This window comes from Callorhinus ursinus, unplaced genomic scaffold (assembly GCF_003265705.2).
Source record: "Callorhinus ursinus isolate GAN/ISIS: 27379988/994484 unplaced genomic scaffold, GSC_fseal_2.0 scaffold71, whole genome shotgun sequence".
Classification (NCBI taxonomy): Eukaryota; Metazoa; Chordata; class Mammalia; order Carnivora; family Otariidae; genus Callorhinus; species Callorhinus ursinus.
In genome coordinates this window covers 5229592-5243317 of record NW_027397133.1, presented here as the reverse complement: position 1 = coordinate 5243317, position 13726 = coordinate 5229592, and the positions used below count along the sequence as shown (strand labels likewise).

The window sequence follows — 13726 nt, the reverse complement described above, 5'->3', positions numbered from 1 at the left end:
TCCTGGGGTTTCCGCCAGGGTGGAAAAGAAGAAATCCCTGCCCTGAGTCCCCTTGAGAATTACGGCCCCCTCCTCCTAAGCCCCCCTCCCCGCCTCTTTGCCAGGATGCAGGAGCAATCTGGGGAGAAGGGGTGCCAGGCAGGGACGACTGCAGAATGTTAGAGTTAAGGAGACCAGGAACCGAGATAATGAAAGTCAATAGTGATGATAACAAAACAATGATGGTAGCTCCCGGTTGTTGAGAGCTTAATAAAATCAGGCTCGGTGCCAAGCTCGCCATAGCAGCCTGGAAATAGTAAGTGAGCTGAAATGATACTGGCCATAAACAAACAGCAGGAAGCGCAGAGTGAGCTGGGCTGGGAGAGCCCCGGGGGGTGCCTGACCCCGCCTGGGGAGAAGGGGCAAGGAGGGTTTCCTGAAAGAGCAGACATCTGAGCTGAGACCTGGGCACACAGTCAAGGTTCAATACAGGAGAGTTGCTTTTTTTTTTTTTTTTTTTTTAATCCCCTATGGGCAAGACAAGCTATTGGACTTTGGGAGCACCCAGACCAGGAAGATTTAATGTGATCAACTGGGTTAGGGAACACCATTAACAACCGTCAATCCATGTACTCCTTCATTCATTAACAAACATTCCCTGAACTCCTCTTTTGTGCCGATCCCTGTGACTTAGTAGCGTTGGGGGCACGGTAGTGACCAAAACATCCCCAGCCCTACCAGTATGAGCTCACATGCCTGTCCTCAGTCAGTGCCAACCCAGCGTGCACAGGGCTGAGCTGGGGGAGCCCAGAGGAGGCGCCTGACCCAGACTGGAGGTCAGGGAGGACTTCCTGGAGGAGAGGACATCAAGCAGGAGACCTGGAAGATGCAGGAGAGGGTAAGGCGAGAGTCCGGTGGGCAGAGGGGGCAGCATGCGGGAGACTGCTGAGCTTGAGGCACAGAAGGAAGTTCAGGCCCCAGAACAGAGGAAGTGAGAGGGTGGGTGGTTCAAGGGAAGGCTGAGAAAACTCTAAAATGATTACCTAGGGCAAGAGAGGCACCTCGGCATCACGAGGAGAACTCGGTCACCCAGCTGCCTCAGCTTTCTGCTTGTCTGGGTCTCCTTCGTGCCGCAGGCAGTCACCAAGTACCTGCTTCAGGGACACATGAGGCTGAGCAAACCGGCTCTGGAGACAAACTGCAGGGATGCAAACCCTGGCCCCTCCACTTGCCAGCCGTGTGGCCCTGGGCATGTCAATCTGCCTCCCTCGTGACCACTTTCCTCGGTTCTAAGATGGGGTGGGGATGTTTTTGGCTCTTCAGAGGCTCTACAGCTATGAGAGCGAGGCTGTGTCTGAGTTCGCCATGCCCCAGCTGTGGTTTGTCGGGAAGGTTACGTCACCTGTGAGCTTCCTTGTCCCATCTGCAGACGGGGACAAACAAGACGTCTGTGAGGATGAAATGACTTAATGCTGGGAAAGTGCCTGGCCCGGAGTAAGCGTTCAGTCCGTGTGAATCTCCACTAGGCGGTGGGACTGTGATGACAGCAGCCCCTGGGAGGACGTGCGCCCTCACTCAGTCATTCAACACACACGTCCTGAGCACCTCCTGGGCCTGCTCCAGGTGCTCGGGACAAAATGGACAGAAAACCTGGTTCCAGGGCGGAGAGAGATGATAAACAATGAGCGTAATAAGTAGGTAAGCTATGTGAAATATCAAGTGATACAGGCTAAGGAAAAATGACAAGTCGGGCACCTGGGTGGCTCAGTTGGTTGAGCATCTGCCTTTGGCTCAGGTCATGATCTCGGGGTCCTGGGATCGAGCCCCATGTTGGGCTCCCTGATCAGTGGGGAGCCTGCTTCTCCCTCTGCCTCTGCTCCTGCTCTCTGTCAAATAAATTAATAAAATCTTTATAAAGAAGACGAACCATTAGAGACGATGGACTCTGAGAAACAAACGGAGGGTTCTAGAGGGGAGGGGGGTGGGGGGATGGGTTAGCCTGGTGACAGGTATTAAGGAGGGCACGTTCTGCGTGGAGCACTGGGGGTTATGCACAAACAATGAATCATGGAACACTACATCCAAAACTAATGATGTAATGTATGGTGATTAACATAACAATAAAAAATTATTAAAAAAAAGAAAAATCTTTATAAAGAAAAATGAAAAGTCAAGTAGGTTAGGGGATAGTTTTATTCCATCTCGTAGTTAAAAACACCAAAGCTCAGGGAGGGGAGATGACTTGCCTAAGGTCAGGCCACAGGTTCTGGTCTACCTGGCTCTCAACCGCCATCTGTCCTGCCTTCCAAGGTCCTAATGTGGCTTCTGGCTACCCCCAGCCTCATCTCCTCAGCACCCCCAACTCAATTAACACCTGTGGCCACATCAGCCCACCACGCTCCCACTGTCTGCAGCTCCCTGTGCCAGGCGCACCTGGCACTCAAGGCCTCTGTTTCCCATCTTTTTTTTTTTTTTTTAAAGATTTTATTTATTTGACAGAGAGAGACACAGCGAGAGAGGGAACACAAGCAGTGGGAGTGGGAGAGGGAGAAGCAGGCTTCCCCGCAGATCAGGGAGCCCGATGCGGGGCTCGATCCCAGGCCCTCGGGATCATGACCCGAGCCGAAGGCAGACGCCTAACGACTGAGCCACCCAGGCACCCCCTCTGTTTCCCATCTTGTTCTTCCTGGGGTTTCTGGGTCTTCTGACCACCCACCCACCCCTCAGCTGGGCTTCCCTCCTGACCCCTCTGCTCAGTCCTGCTCCCATCCCGAGGCCCTCCCCCTGCCTCCCCTCCACCCCACCCAAGAGGAGAGAGCCGCCACTGCAGTGGACTTCTCCTCAAATCTGCCCCTTCACACAAGAGCGGGGTTTTCTCTCCCAAAATCCCCTCCTCACCCTCCCCAGGGCAGGTTCTGTGTTTTCTTGCCCCAACAAGAAAGAGGAACTTCCAGGCCCCTCCCTGTCGTACAACTTTCGCTTTGTTTCTGACAGGTGAAAATAAACCCAGGGCCCTCCTGCCCGCACACCCTCACCTACCAGCCTCATGCAGGCTGGTTCAAGGCCGTGTCTTGCCAGGCATGGCCTCCACTGACGTCCCAACCCATACTGCCTCCCGATGGCTGCCCTCCCCCACCCCACTTCACTCAGCAAAGATTTATTTGGCCCTACTCTGTGCCAGGCACTGTTTTAGGTGCTTAAAGCACACCAGCAAAGGAAACAAATACAGACCTCTGCCCTTAAAGAAATCACCTTTTAACAAGTATCATATGATCTCATTGATATGAGGAATTTGAGAAACAAGACAGAGGAGCATGGGGGAAGGGAGGAAAAAATGAAACAAGATGGAACCAGAGAGGGAGACAAACCGTAAGACACTCTTAATCTCAGGAAACAGTCTGAGGGTTGCTGGAGTGGTTGGGGGCGGGAGGGATGGGGTGGCTGGGTGATGGACATTGGGGAGGGTGTGTGCTATGGCGAGCGCTGTGAGTTGTGTAAGACTGATGAATCACAGACCTGTACCTCTGAAACAAATAATACATTATATGTTTTTTAAAAAAAGAAGATAGTAGGAAGGGAAAAATGAAGGGGGAGAATTGGAGGGGGAGAGGAACCATAAGAGACGATGGGCTCTGAGAAACAAACGGAGGGTTCTAGAGGGGAGGGGGTGGGGGGATGGGTTAGCCTGGTGACGGGTATTAAGGACGGCACGTACTGCATGGAGCACTGGGTGTTATATGCAAACAATGAATCATGGAACACTACATCAAAAACTAATGATGTAATGTATGGCAATTAACATAATAAAATTTAAAAAACCAAACCAAAACAAACAAACAAAAGAAATCACCTTTGATGCAAGGATGGGCAGAGGCAGAGGGAGACAGACAACAGGCAGGACATGTGATTAAAAAACTGAATCATCTATGTTAGAAAGTGCTGCATGACATGAGGGGTCAGGGCAAGGGGCCACCGGATGGACGGACATGCAGGACGCAGGACAACCCTGGGAGACTCACCGAGTCTCAAGCAACAACTTGAAGGAAGTGACAAGGTGAATCAAGCACGTGTCTGGGGGCTCCTGGGAATTCATTCACTTCTGAAAAAACAGAGGCGGTGTCCCAAAGAGCCATCACCTGCTTCCTGTAATTAAATAACTGTGTGGTGCGCCTGGGTGGCTCAGTCAGTGAAGCGTCTGCTTTGGGCTCAGGTCGTGATCTCAGGGTCCTGGGATCGAGCCCTGCATGGGGCTCCTTGCTCAGCAGGGAGTCTGCTTTTCCCTCTCCTGCTCCCCCCCCACTTGTGCTCTCTATCAAATGTATGAATGAATGAATGAATGAATGAATAACTGTGTGAGTTCCCTATTGCTGCCATAACAGATCATAACAAACCACCACAAACTCAGTGGTTTATAACAACATAAATTCATTATGTCACAGATCTGTGGGTCAGAAGTCCAGCCTGGCTCTGCAAGTTTCACCACTGACATCAAGGTGTCCCCGGCTGGGCCCCCTTGTGAGTGGGAAGAATCCACTCGCAAGCTCATTCAGGGTGTTGGCAGGACCCAGTTCCTTGGAGTTGTAAGACTGAGGTCCCTGTTCCCTTGCTGGTGACCCAGCAGAGGGCCACCCTTGGCTCCTGCCTCCCCCCACCCAGTCCTAGCACAAGAGCCCTGCATCTCAGGGCCGGCAACGCACGACAAATCTGTCTCATGCTTGGAATTTCTCTGGCTTCTCTTTCTGCTGCATCTCTCTATTGCTCCCAGCTGGAACAAGTTCTTTGCTTTGAAGGGTGGTGTTGTTCAACTGGGCCCACCTGGATAATCCAGGCTACCTGCCTATCTTGAAGTACGCAACCCTAATTACGTCTGCAAAGTTCCTCTTGCTATGTCACGTAACATATCCACAGATTTGTAACATATTTACAGATTGGAGCATGGGCATCTCTTCTGCTTATCACCATGATGTGGTACGAGGGCCGGATATCTAGAGTTGAGGCAGCCATCTTGAGACCATGAGGTAGAATCCTGGGGAAGATATTCAATAAATTAAGGATGGAGGGATGGGCAGAAGGATTTCGCTGAGCCATGAAATAAGCCTGGGGCACCTTGTAAAGTAACAGTTATGGTTTTTGTAGCTTAATGCCCCCCAGTTGGTATCTTGTTCCATCACCATTGGAAATGTTTATTTGAATTGCTTACCTTGGGATCAGAACCCTGATCTTTTAGAAACTTTAATGGGGTTTGTGTCCTTTGTCTTAAAGGATAGTAAAACTTGTAAAACTCACTTTGAGGAGTCTACTCAACACTATTACTCCATTTAAAAAGAGATTTCTATCTAGTTCCCTTCTATTCTACATGGAGAAACTGAGGCCCAGAGGAGAAGGTGAAGTTTTTCTCCAGGGTCATAGCGCTGAGTCTTCTTGGAGCACCTGGGAAACTCAATTTTGTACCATTGACTCTTTGGGCCCATGGTGTAGGAAAAGCAGGAGAAGTATAAAGGAGAAGGGAAAGGATAGTGTATACAAGGGCCCAGGTGATATCATCCCAACATCTCAAAGACATGATTGGAAAAATCCCTAAGAACCTCTACACACACACACACACACACACAATCATCCTGCACCACCAGGACCACTATACCATACTTGTTGCCATGACTGTAAATTTTTAGGACAACAGAGATGACAGACAAAAGGTTAGCCCACAGACACTCAGGCATTTTACTGAGCTTACAACGCCCACAGGCAACATAGGAATGGACACATCACTTCTCAGCCACAGTTCAAAGGAGGAAACCTTCCCAGAAGCTTCTCTAGCTGAGATATTCTCCCCTGGCCACCAGGATAACTCACCAACACTCTCCCAGTCCTACCCCCTCTATCACCATAACAATCTGCACCCCACCACACTGAGTCTGAGCCATGACCTCTAGAACCTGGGGCACCACCAATTAGATAGCAAAATGCTTCAGATCTTCTTTATATGTAGCCTGTTGCCTAGAGGATGCTTTAAGTTCACCTTCAGATCATGCACCAACAATTTTGTACGTTACCTCGCTCTTATCCAGCAACAAGGAAGAAAAGAGTTCCCAGTCTTCCATAATCAGGCCAGCCATGAAAACTCCATCTGACGGAGGTGGTGGAGACAGGAAAGCATGGATGAGGGAGAGGGAGAGCTCTGTGGTGGAAAGCGAGAGGCCCTCAGGAATGGTAGGATGTTAGAGACAAACTGATGACGTGAGGACACTGGCCAAAGTTGCCAGGGACCATGTTCGTACCCCTGTATGTCCTTTGAGAAAGGGGATTAAGCCTGGAATTCCCATTTGGACCATGAATTTTTCAATGCAATTCCACTCTGGAACCAAGCCACACAAGCCATGGTTTCTATAGGGTAACCCATGGTATGGAAAGAAAGCATGAAACCCGGAAGAGGGTGTTCTTCATCCTAACACACCTTAATTGTTGGATAAATGTTGTGGAGGTAGTCTATTAACCCACATGGAAGTCTTACTCATCATGAAAATCTCTAATGCATTTTTAAATTTTTTTAAAGATTTTATTTATTTATTTGAGAGAGAGAGAGAATGAGAGAGAGAGAGCACGAGAGGGAAGAGGGTCAGAGGGAGAAGCAGACTCCCTGCTGAGCAGGGAGCCCGATGCGGGACTCGATCCCGGGACTCCAGGATCATGACCTGAGCGGAAGGCAGTCGCTTAACCAACTGAGCCACCCAGGCGCCCTGCATTTTTAAATTTTTTTTAATTTTATTTTATTATGTATGTTAGTCACCATACGTCATTAGTTTTTGATGTAGTGATCCACGCTTCGTTGTTTTCATTAACCCCCAGCGCTCCACGCAGCACGCGCCCTCCTTACTACCCGTCACCGGGCTAACCCGCCCCTCAGCCCCTCCCCTCTAACACCCTGTTTGTTTCTCAGTCCATAGTCTCTCATGGTTCATCGCTCCCTCCGATTCCCCCCCCTTCATTTCTCCCTTCCTTCTCCTAATGTCCTCCCTGCTATTCCTGATGTTCCACAAATAAGTGAAACCATATGATAATTGACTTTCTCTAACGCATTTTTTTTTTAAATGAAAGTGACCGGGGAATGATTGCAGTCTTCTACTTTACTATGCAAATAACCTCACATCTGTTGAAATAGCTGACCTCTGCCACAAGCCTCAGTTTCTCCTCTTGGATTTGGAAGGATGTGGCACCTCTGGGCAGGGTCTTGAAGGCTGTTATGATGCGGACGACACCTCCACCTCCCTGAAAAATAAGAAACCTTAAAGGAGATTACTGGCCAGAAGAAGCATTACACGATATTTTGATCAAGTCCCAGTAGTTTATTTTCGCTTTTGTTCCCCTTGCCTCAGGAGACGTATCTAGAAAGAAGTCGCTACCTGTTTTATCTTTCACATTTGGATGTATGATATACCTGGAATTGAAAATTTTGTGTGCAGTGAGGTAGAGATGAATTTTTTTTCATATAGAGATCTAATTAATCAGTATCATTTATTAATAAAATCCTTGCCCTCACTGTAAAAAAAAAAAAAAAGAAAAGAAAAGAAAAAGAAAACAAAAACAAAATGAAACCTTGACAAACCCTACCCACAGAAGGAGTTTCCACAATCCAGAAATGCCTCAGCCTCCTCCGGCTGTGGGACAGACACCCAATTCCTCACTCAGGGTGAGCAGGCCTCCCTCCCTCCATTTTCTTTTTTCCCTCTAAAATTCAAACACCTAGACATCCTCCTGGATGCCCTCCTTTCCCTAACTCACCTCCAACACCCAGTCAGTCACCAAATCCTGTGGGTTCCATGTTTTAATTAACTCTGTTCTCTGGTCCCTTCTCTCTGCACCACTGCCTCACCTGTCTGCGAAACTCACCTGTGAAACTGTGTCAGCCTCTCAGGCTCTGGAGTCTGCATCTCCAATCTGCCCATCACAATCCTGGCTACCTTCCCCAATCCCAGCTCTGCATTAGGGTCCCTCCCTTCTAAAGAGAAAGACTCCAAGACCAGCTGACCCTACAAGAAGTCTGAGATGCCCCATCTCTTTCCCAATAAACCCACAGGGTGAATGGGAAACTTCTGATCTGGAAATAAGAGAAATCTCCTTCTGGTAGTTTCTAGTCCTCCCCTGGTATACGCATGGTCAACCCCACTCCACAAAGAAGACAGAGGTCTAGAACCTGATATGATTTCTTCTAGATTTTATGTAATTATGTACTTTTTTACATTTTTTAATTGAAGTATAGCTGACATACAATGTTACTATTGTAAATACATTTTTAAGAGATCAGAGTGGTATGACTCTTAAAAGCAAATATTTCCTGGAAATTTAAAAACACTGAATAAACACAAAATTGGAGGTAAAGCAGATTAGGCCTGAGTCTTAGGACTGGAAAGTCCCTTTCAAAACCAGGTATTTGGAATATTTTTCGCGTGAATGGGAAAAGACCAGACAAAGCCCACAGGAGGGGCCTATATGCTCTGCCACAGGACACTGGCCAAGCTGGTTACCCCACATCCATAAAGCAGATACACGGGGTCATTAAAGGCTGCACTGTGGATTGATGTGTGTTGTTCTCAATCAATATTCATGAAATTTTGTTAAACTGATAAACTGGTTGCAAAATAGCACGCATAGTACATTCTCCTTGTGTAAGAGAAAATGCACACGTTTTTATTAATTTATAATAAATAGGCACAGGAATGACTCTATAAGAGCATATACCAAAATATTAACTGTGGTCATCTCTGGAATTACAGGGTTTTTTTTATTTTCCTTTCAAAAAATATCTTCACTGTCTAATTTTTCAACACCAAATATACAGCCTGCGTTCATTAAAGACCCCAAATGTAGGATGTAATGTGGCTCTATATTAACATAGAAGAATATTAAAGATTAGATTAAAGTTTAAAAACAGGTAAAAGAATGGCAAATAGAGTATGGTACTATTTTTGTTTAAAATATATATATTGCCCTTCCGGGCGCCGCTCCCCTCTCGCTGCGGCTTACTTGTGGCGGCGGGCCCGGCGCGCCATGGACAGGCCGGTGGCGGCGGCGGCTGGCAGCGAGGGCGGCGGGGGCCTGGGTCCCGGCCCAGCGGGCGGCAGGAGGCCCCCTCAGGGCGCTGGGGACCTCCTGCCGCCGGCTCCTGGCAGCCCAGCGTGGAGACTCTGGACAGTCCTACAGGATCACATGTTGAATGGTGTAAACAGCTTATAGCTGCTACAATTTCTAGTCAGATTTCAGGTTCAGTGACATCCGAAAATATCCAGAGACTACAAGGCTCTAAGAGACGGAAATAAGCTGGCACAGATGGAAGAAACGCCACTCTTTCCAGGAGAATCCATCAAGGCCACTGTGAAAGACGTCATGTACATCTGCCCATTTATGGGAGCAGTGAGTGGAAGCCTGTCGGTGACTGACTTTAAGGTGTACTTCAAGAATGTAGAAAGGGACCCGAAGTTTGTCCTCGATGTTCCCCTTGGGGTGATTAGCAGAGTTGAGAAGACTGGAGCGCAGAGCCACGGGGACAGTTCCTGTGGCATAGAGATTGTGTGCAAGGATATGAGGAACTTGCGACTTGCTTATAAGCAGGAAGAACAGAGTAAACTTGGGATATTTGAAAACCTCAACAAACTTGCATTTCCTCTTTCCAATGGGCAGACACTCTTTGCATTCAACTACAAAGAAAAATTTCCAACGAATGGGTGGAAAGTTTATGATCCTGTATCTGAATATAAGAGACAGGGCTTGCCAAATGAGAGCTGGAAAATATCCAAAGTGAACAGTAACTATGAGCTCTGTGACACCTACCCTGCTGTCATTGTCGTGCCAACTAGTGTGAAAGATGCTGACCTTTCAAAAGTGGCAGCCTTTCGAGCAAAAGGCAGAGTCCCGGTGTTATCGTGGATTCATCCAGAAAGTCAGGCAACAATTACCCGTTGCAGCCAGCTACTTGTGGGTCCCAGTGATAAACGCTGCAAAGAAGATGAAAAATACTTGCAAACGATAATGGATGCTAACGCACAGTCTCACAAACTTATCATCTTCGATGCCCGACAAAACAGTGTCGCTGATACCAACAAGGCCAAGGGTGGAGGGTACGAGAGGGAAAGTGCTTACCCCAACGCGGAGCTCGTGTTCTTGGAGATCCACAACATCCACGTGATGAGAGAGTCCTTGCGTAAATTGAAAGAGATCATGTACCCTTCGATAGATGAGGCGCGGTGGCTCTCCAACGTGGATGGGACGCACTGGCTGGAGTATATAAGGGTAAAGGGGGCTGGTCCTTGACATGCTTTCTGGTTAAGATTTCTCTGTGTACCTGCCATAAATCTGTGTCTCCATGTGGTTTCTCAGCACTGTAAAGAAGCACATCTTTGCAGTATTCTAGGCTCTCATAGTTTCCACAGGCAACATTCAGACTGTGGTCTTTGTTGAGGGATACTGCTTGCGTCAGATCAGGTTTGGAATGTACTTTGTGGCCCTGTAATAAACGACTGCATTTACTGCCAAAAAAAAAAAAAAAACCATATATTTAGGGTGCCTGGGTGGCTCAGTTGCTTAAACGTCTGCCTTCTGCTCAGGATGGGATTGAGTCCCTCATCAGGCTCCCTGCTAGCAAGGAGTCTGCTTCTCCCTCTCCCTCTGCCCCTCCCTCCTGCTCATGCTCACTCTCTCTCAAATAAATAAAATCTTTAAATATATATATTTAAATATAGTTACTAAAATAAGGGAATTAGAAAAGCCACATCATTGTATTTGGGAGGCTTAACTGTAGACAAGTTTTTGCTCCTTCTTGCTTATCTGTATACTTTACTTTTCCTACAACTATTGTGAAATTTATTTAAAATATGAAAAGGTAGAGGGCGCCTGGGTGGCTCAGTGGGTTAAGTGGCTGTGTCAGTGTTGGGCTTTCTGCTCAGCGGGGAGTCTGCTTCTCCCTCTCCCTCTGCCCCTCCCCAATGCTTGTGCACTCTCTCGCACGTTCTCTCAAATAAATAAATATTTCAAAAATATATGAAAAGGCGTGCCTGGGTGGCTCAGATGGTTAAGCTCAGGTCATGATCCCAGGGTCCTGGGATCAAGCCCGGTGTCGGCTCCCTGCTCGGCGGGAAGCCTGCTTCTCCCTCTGCCTCTTCCTGCTGCACTGCCTACTTGTGCTCTTTATCTCTCTGTCAAATAAATAAATAGAACCTTTTAAAAATATATATATACATGAAAAGGTAGCATACAATATTTTAAAAAAGCAGTCCCTACAACTAAGAGTCAGTTTGTTGGTTTAAGAATGTAAAAACTCATTTTGCCTAACACGGGTTAGAAAAATCTTGCTGGATGTATAGAGACGTGCAACAGCCAGGAAGTGAATCCTAAAAAGAAAATAAAACCAGTCTCCACCAATAAAGTTCTGGGGCAGGGAATGATTTTTCTCTTGATTTCTTTCTCTATTTTTAATTTTGGGGGTTTCCCTTTTAACCAATAACCCTCAAACCTAGCATCATACTTGTCTTAGTCCGTTTGAGCTGCTGTAAGAAAACACAGACTAGGTAGCTTACAAGCAACAAAAATTTATATCTCATGGTCCTGGCCACCATGGGCAGGTTCTAGAGAGGGCCCTCTTCCTGGTTCCCACTGTGTCCTCACATGGCGGAAGGGGCTAGGGAATCTCTCTGGAGCCTCTTTTATAAAAAGCACTTATCCCATTCACGAGGCTCCGACCTCATGACCTTCTTACCTCCCAAAGGCCCCACCTCCCAACACTATCACTTTGGGGGTTAGGATTTCAACATCTAAATTTGCAGGGGACACAAACATTCAGACCATAGCAATAGTTGAGACAGTGATGCTGGCATCCACACTGCTGTGCAAGCTGGAAGTGGAGTTTGAGGCCTTGCAGGTATAGACCTCTGAATGTGCCCTGGAGAGACTGGGAATAAAGAGGGTCTGGCCATCAGTACATGCTCCATATGTACTGGGTAGGGGGGCTGGGAGTCAGCCAAGCAGACTAGGGTGAGGTTGGAACAAATCACAGAACCTGGGTCTATGGGGCACCTGGGTGGCTCATCGTTAAGCGTCTGCCTTCAGCTCAGGTCACGATCCCGGGGTCCTAGGATCGAGCCCCGCATCGGGCTCCCTGCTCAGCGGGGAGTCTGCTTCTCCCTCTCCCACTCCCCCTGCTTGTGTTCCCTCTTTCGTTGTGTGTCTCTCTGTCAAATAAAAAAAGAAAATCTTTTTTTAAAAAATCTGGGTCTGGTGAGGTCACGGTGGGAGTGTCAGGGCCGTTTGGACCAAGAGAAAAACATTCTAATTGGGAAGAGTATGGAGAGTAAGGACCACTGTCCTCCCCCTCCTACCAGGCTGTGCATTTAGGTCAGGGCTGGAAGCCCCACACGTTGAGGGGGGCACGCAGTGACACAACCTAAAGGTTTGTCCGATGAATGAATGCATGAACCCACTACTGCAGCAACTCCCTCACTGTTGTGTCTGTGTCCCTCACAGCCCCTCGTGGAACTGCAGCTCCGTGAGGAGAGGGACGCTTGCCTGTTAGGTTCACTGCACTGACTAGAGTAACCTTCAGCCTCCAGTGGAGCTCATATTTTTTTAAGAGAGCGGGATGGGGAGGGGGAGAAAGCTGGGTTCAAGTTCCCATCTTTACTCCCAACACTATGAGATCTTGGCTGAGCCCCTCCCTTTCTTGGTTTTATTGTTTGTAGAAGGAAGGTCCTCTCAGTTCTGCAAATACTGGTGTTCTAAGGTCTGGAATTTCTGGGAGATTGAAATCCGTGGTCTCTGTCTGACTTTGGACCTCAGGTAGGACGAGTCTGCAAGTCCCTAAGTAGTTACATAATAAAGGCTCAGTAAGTGCCTGTCAAATAAATACATGGTAGGGGCGCCTGGGTGGCTCAGTCAGTTGAGTGTTGGACTCTTGATTTTGGCACAGGTCATGATCTCTGGGTCATGAGATTGAGCTCCATGACGGGCTCTGAGCTGGGCGTGGAGTCTGCTTGAGATTCTCTCTCTCCCTCTGCCTCCCCCACCCCTCAAAAACAAACAAACAAACATGGTGAATGAACTTGCGAGAGAACAGGACATACGTGCCAGGCACTGTTCTTCTTATGTGAACTAACTCTAACCCCCCAAAGACTCACGGAGGTAGATACTATTGTGAGTCCCACTTTTCAGATGAGGAAACGGAGGCACAGAAAGGTGGAGTAACTTGCCCAAGGTCACCAGCTAAGAAAGAGCAGAGCCCAGATTTGAATCCAGTCAGTCTGTATAGCCCCTGCTCTAAACAGCCCCAGTTCTCAGCTATAAACAGTGGATGAACCAGTGGATGGTTGAGAGGGAGGTACCCTGTGTCTCAGAGGTGGGTCTGTAATGGGGCAGGGAAACTCATACGCACAGGCCACACCCACCACAAGGGCTCCACTGAGCCTGGACCCCAGGTGGGTCCTGGTCTCACAGTGGTAGGTGCTAGAGTCATTGCGTGTCACTGTGGGAATGGTAAGGGCCCTGCCATCCGTAGAGATCACTGGTCCATCCCCTTCCCAAATCAGCTCGATGTTCAGAAACCACTGGATCATCACATCCTTGTTTTGGGGAGACACATGTCAAACTCAAGGAGCTTACAAGCAACAGAAATTTATATCTTATGGTCCTGGCCACCATGGCCAGGTTCTAGAGAGGGCCCTCTTCCTGGTTCCCACCCACAACCATGCCAGCCACAGTCCACCCC

At 48.2% G+C, this 13726-nt stretch overlaps 1 pseudogene; it reads left to right on the top strand.

Moving 5' to 3' along the window:
• The first annotated feature begins 9024 nt into the window (after nucleotides 1–9024).
• On the top strand, nucleotides 9025–10569 carry LOC112807091 (phosphatidylinositol-3-phosphate phosphatase MTMR1 pseudogene; annotated as a pseudogene).
• Nucleotides 10570–13726: the final 3157 nt, after the last annotated feature.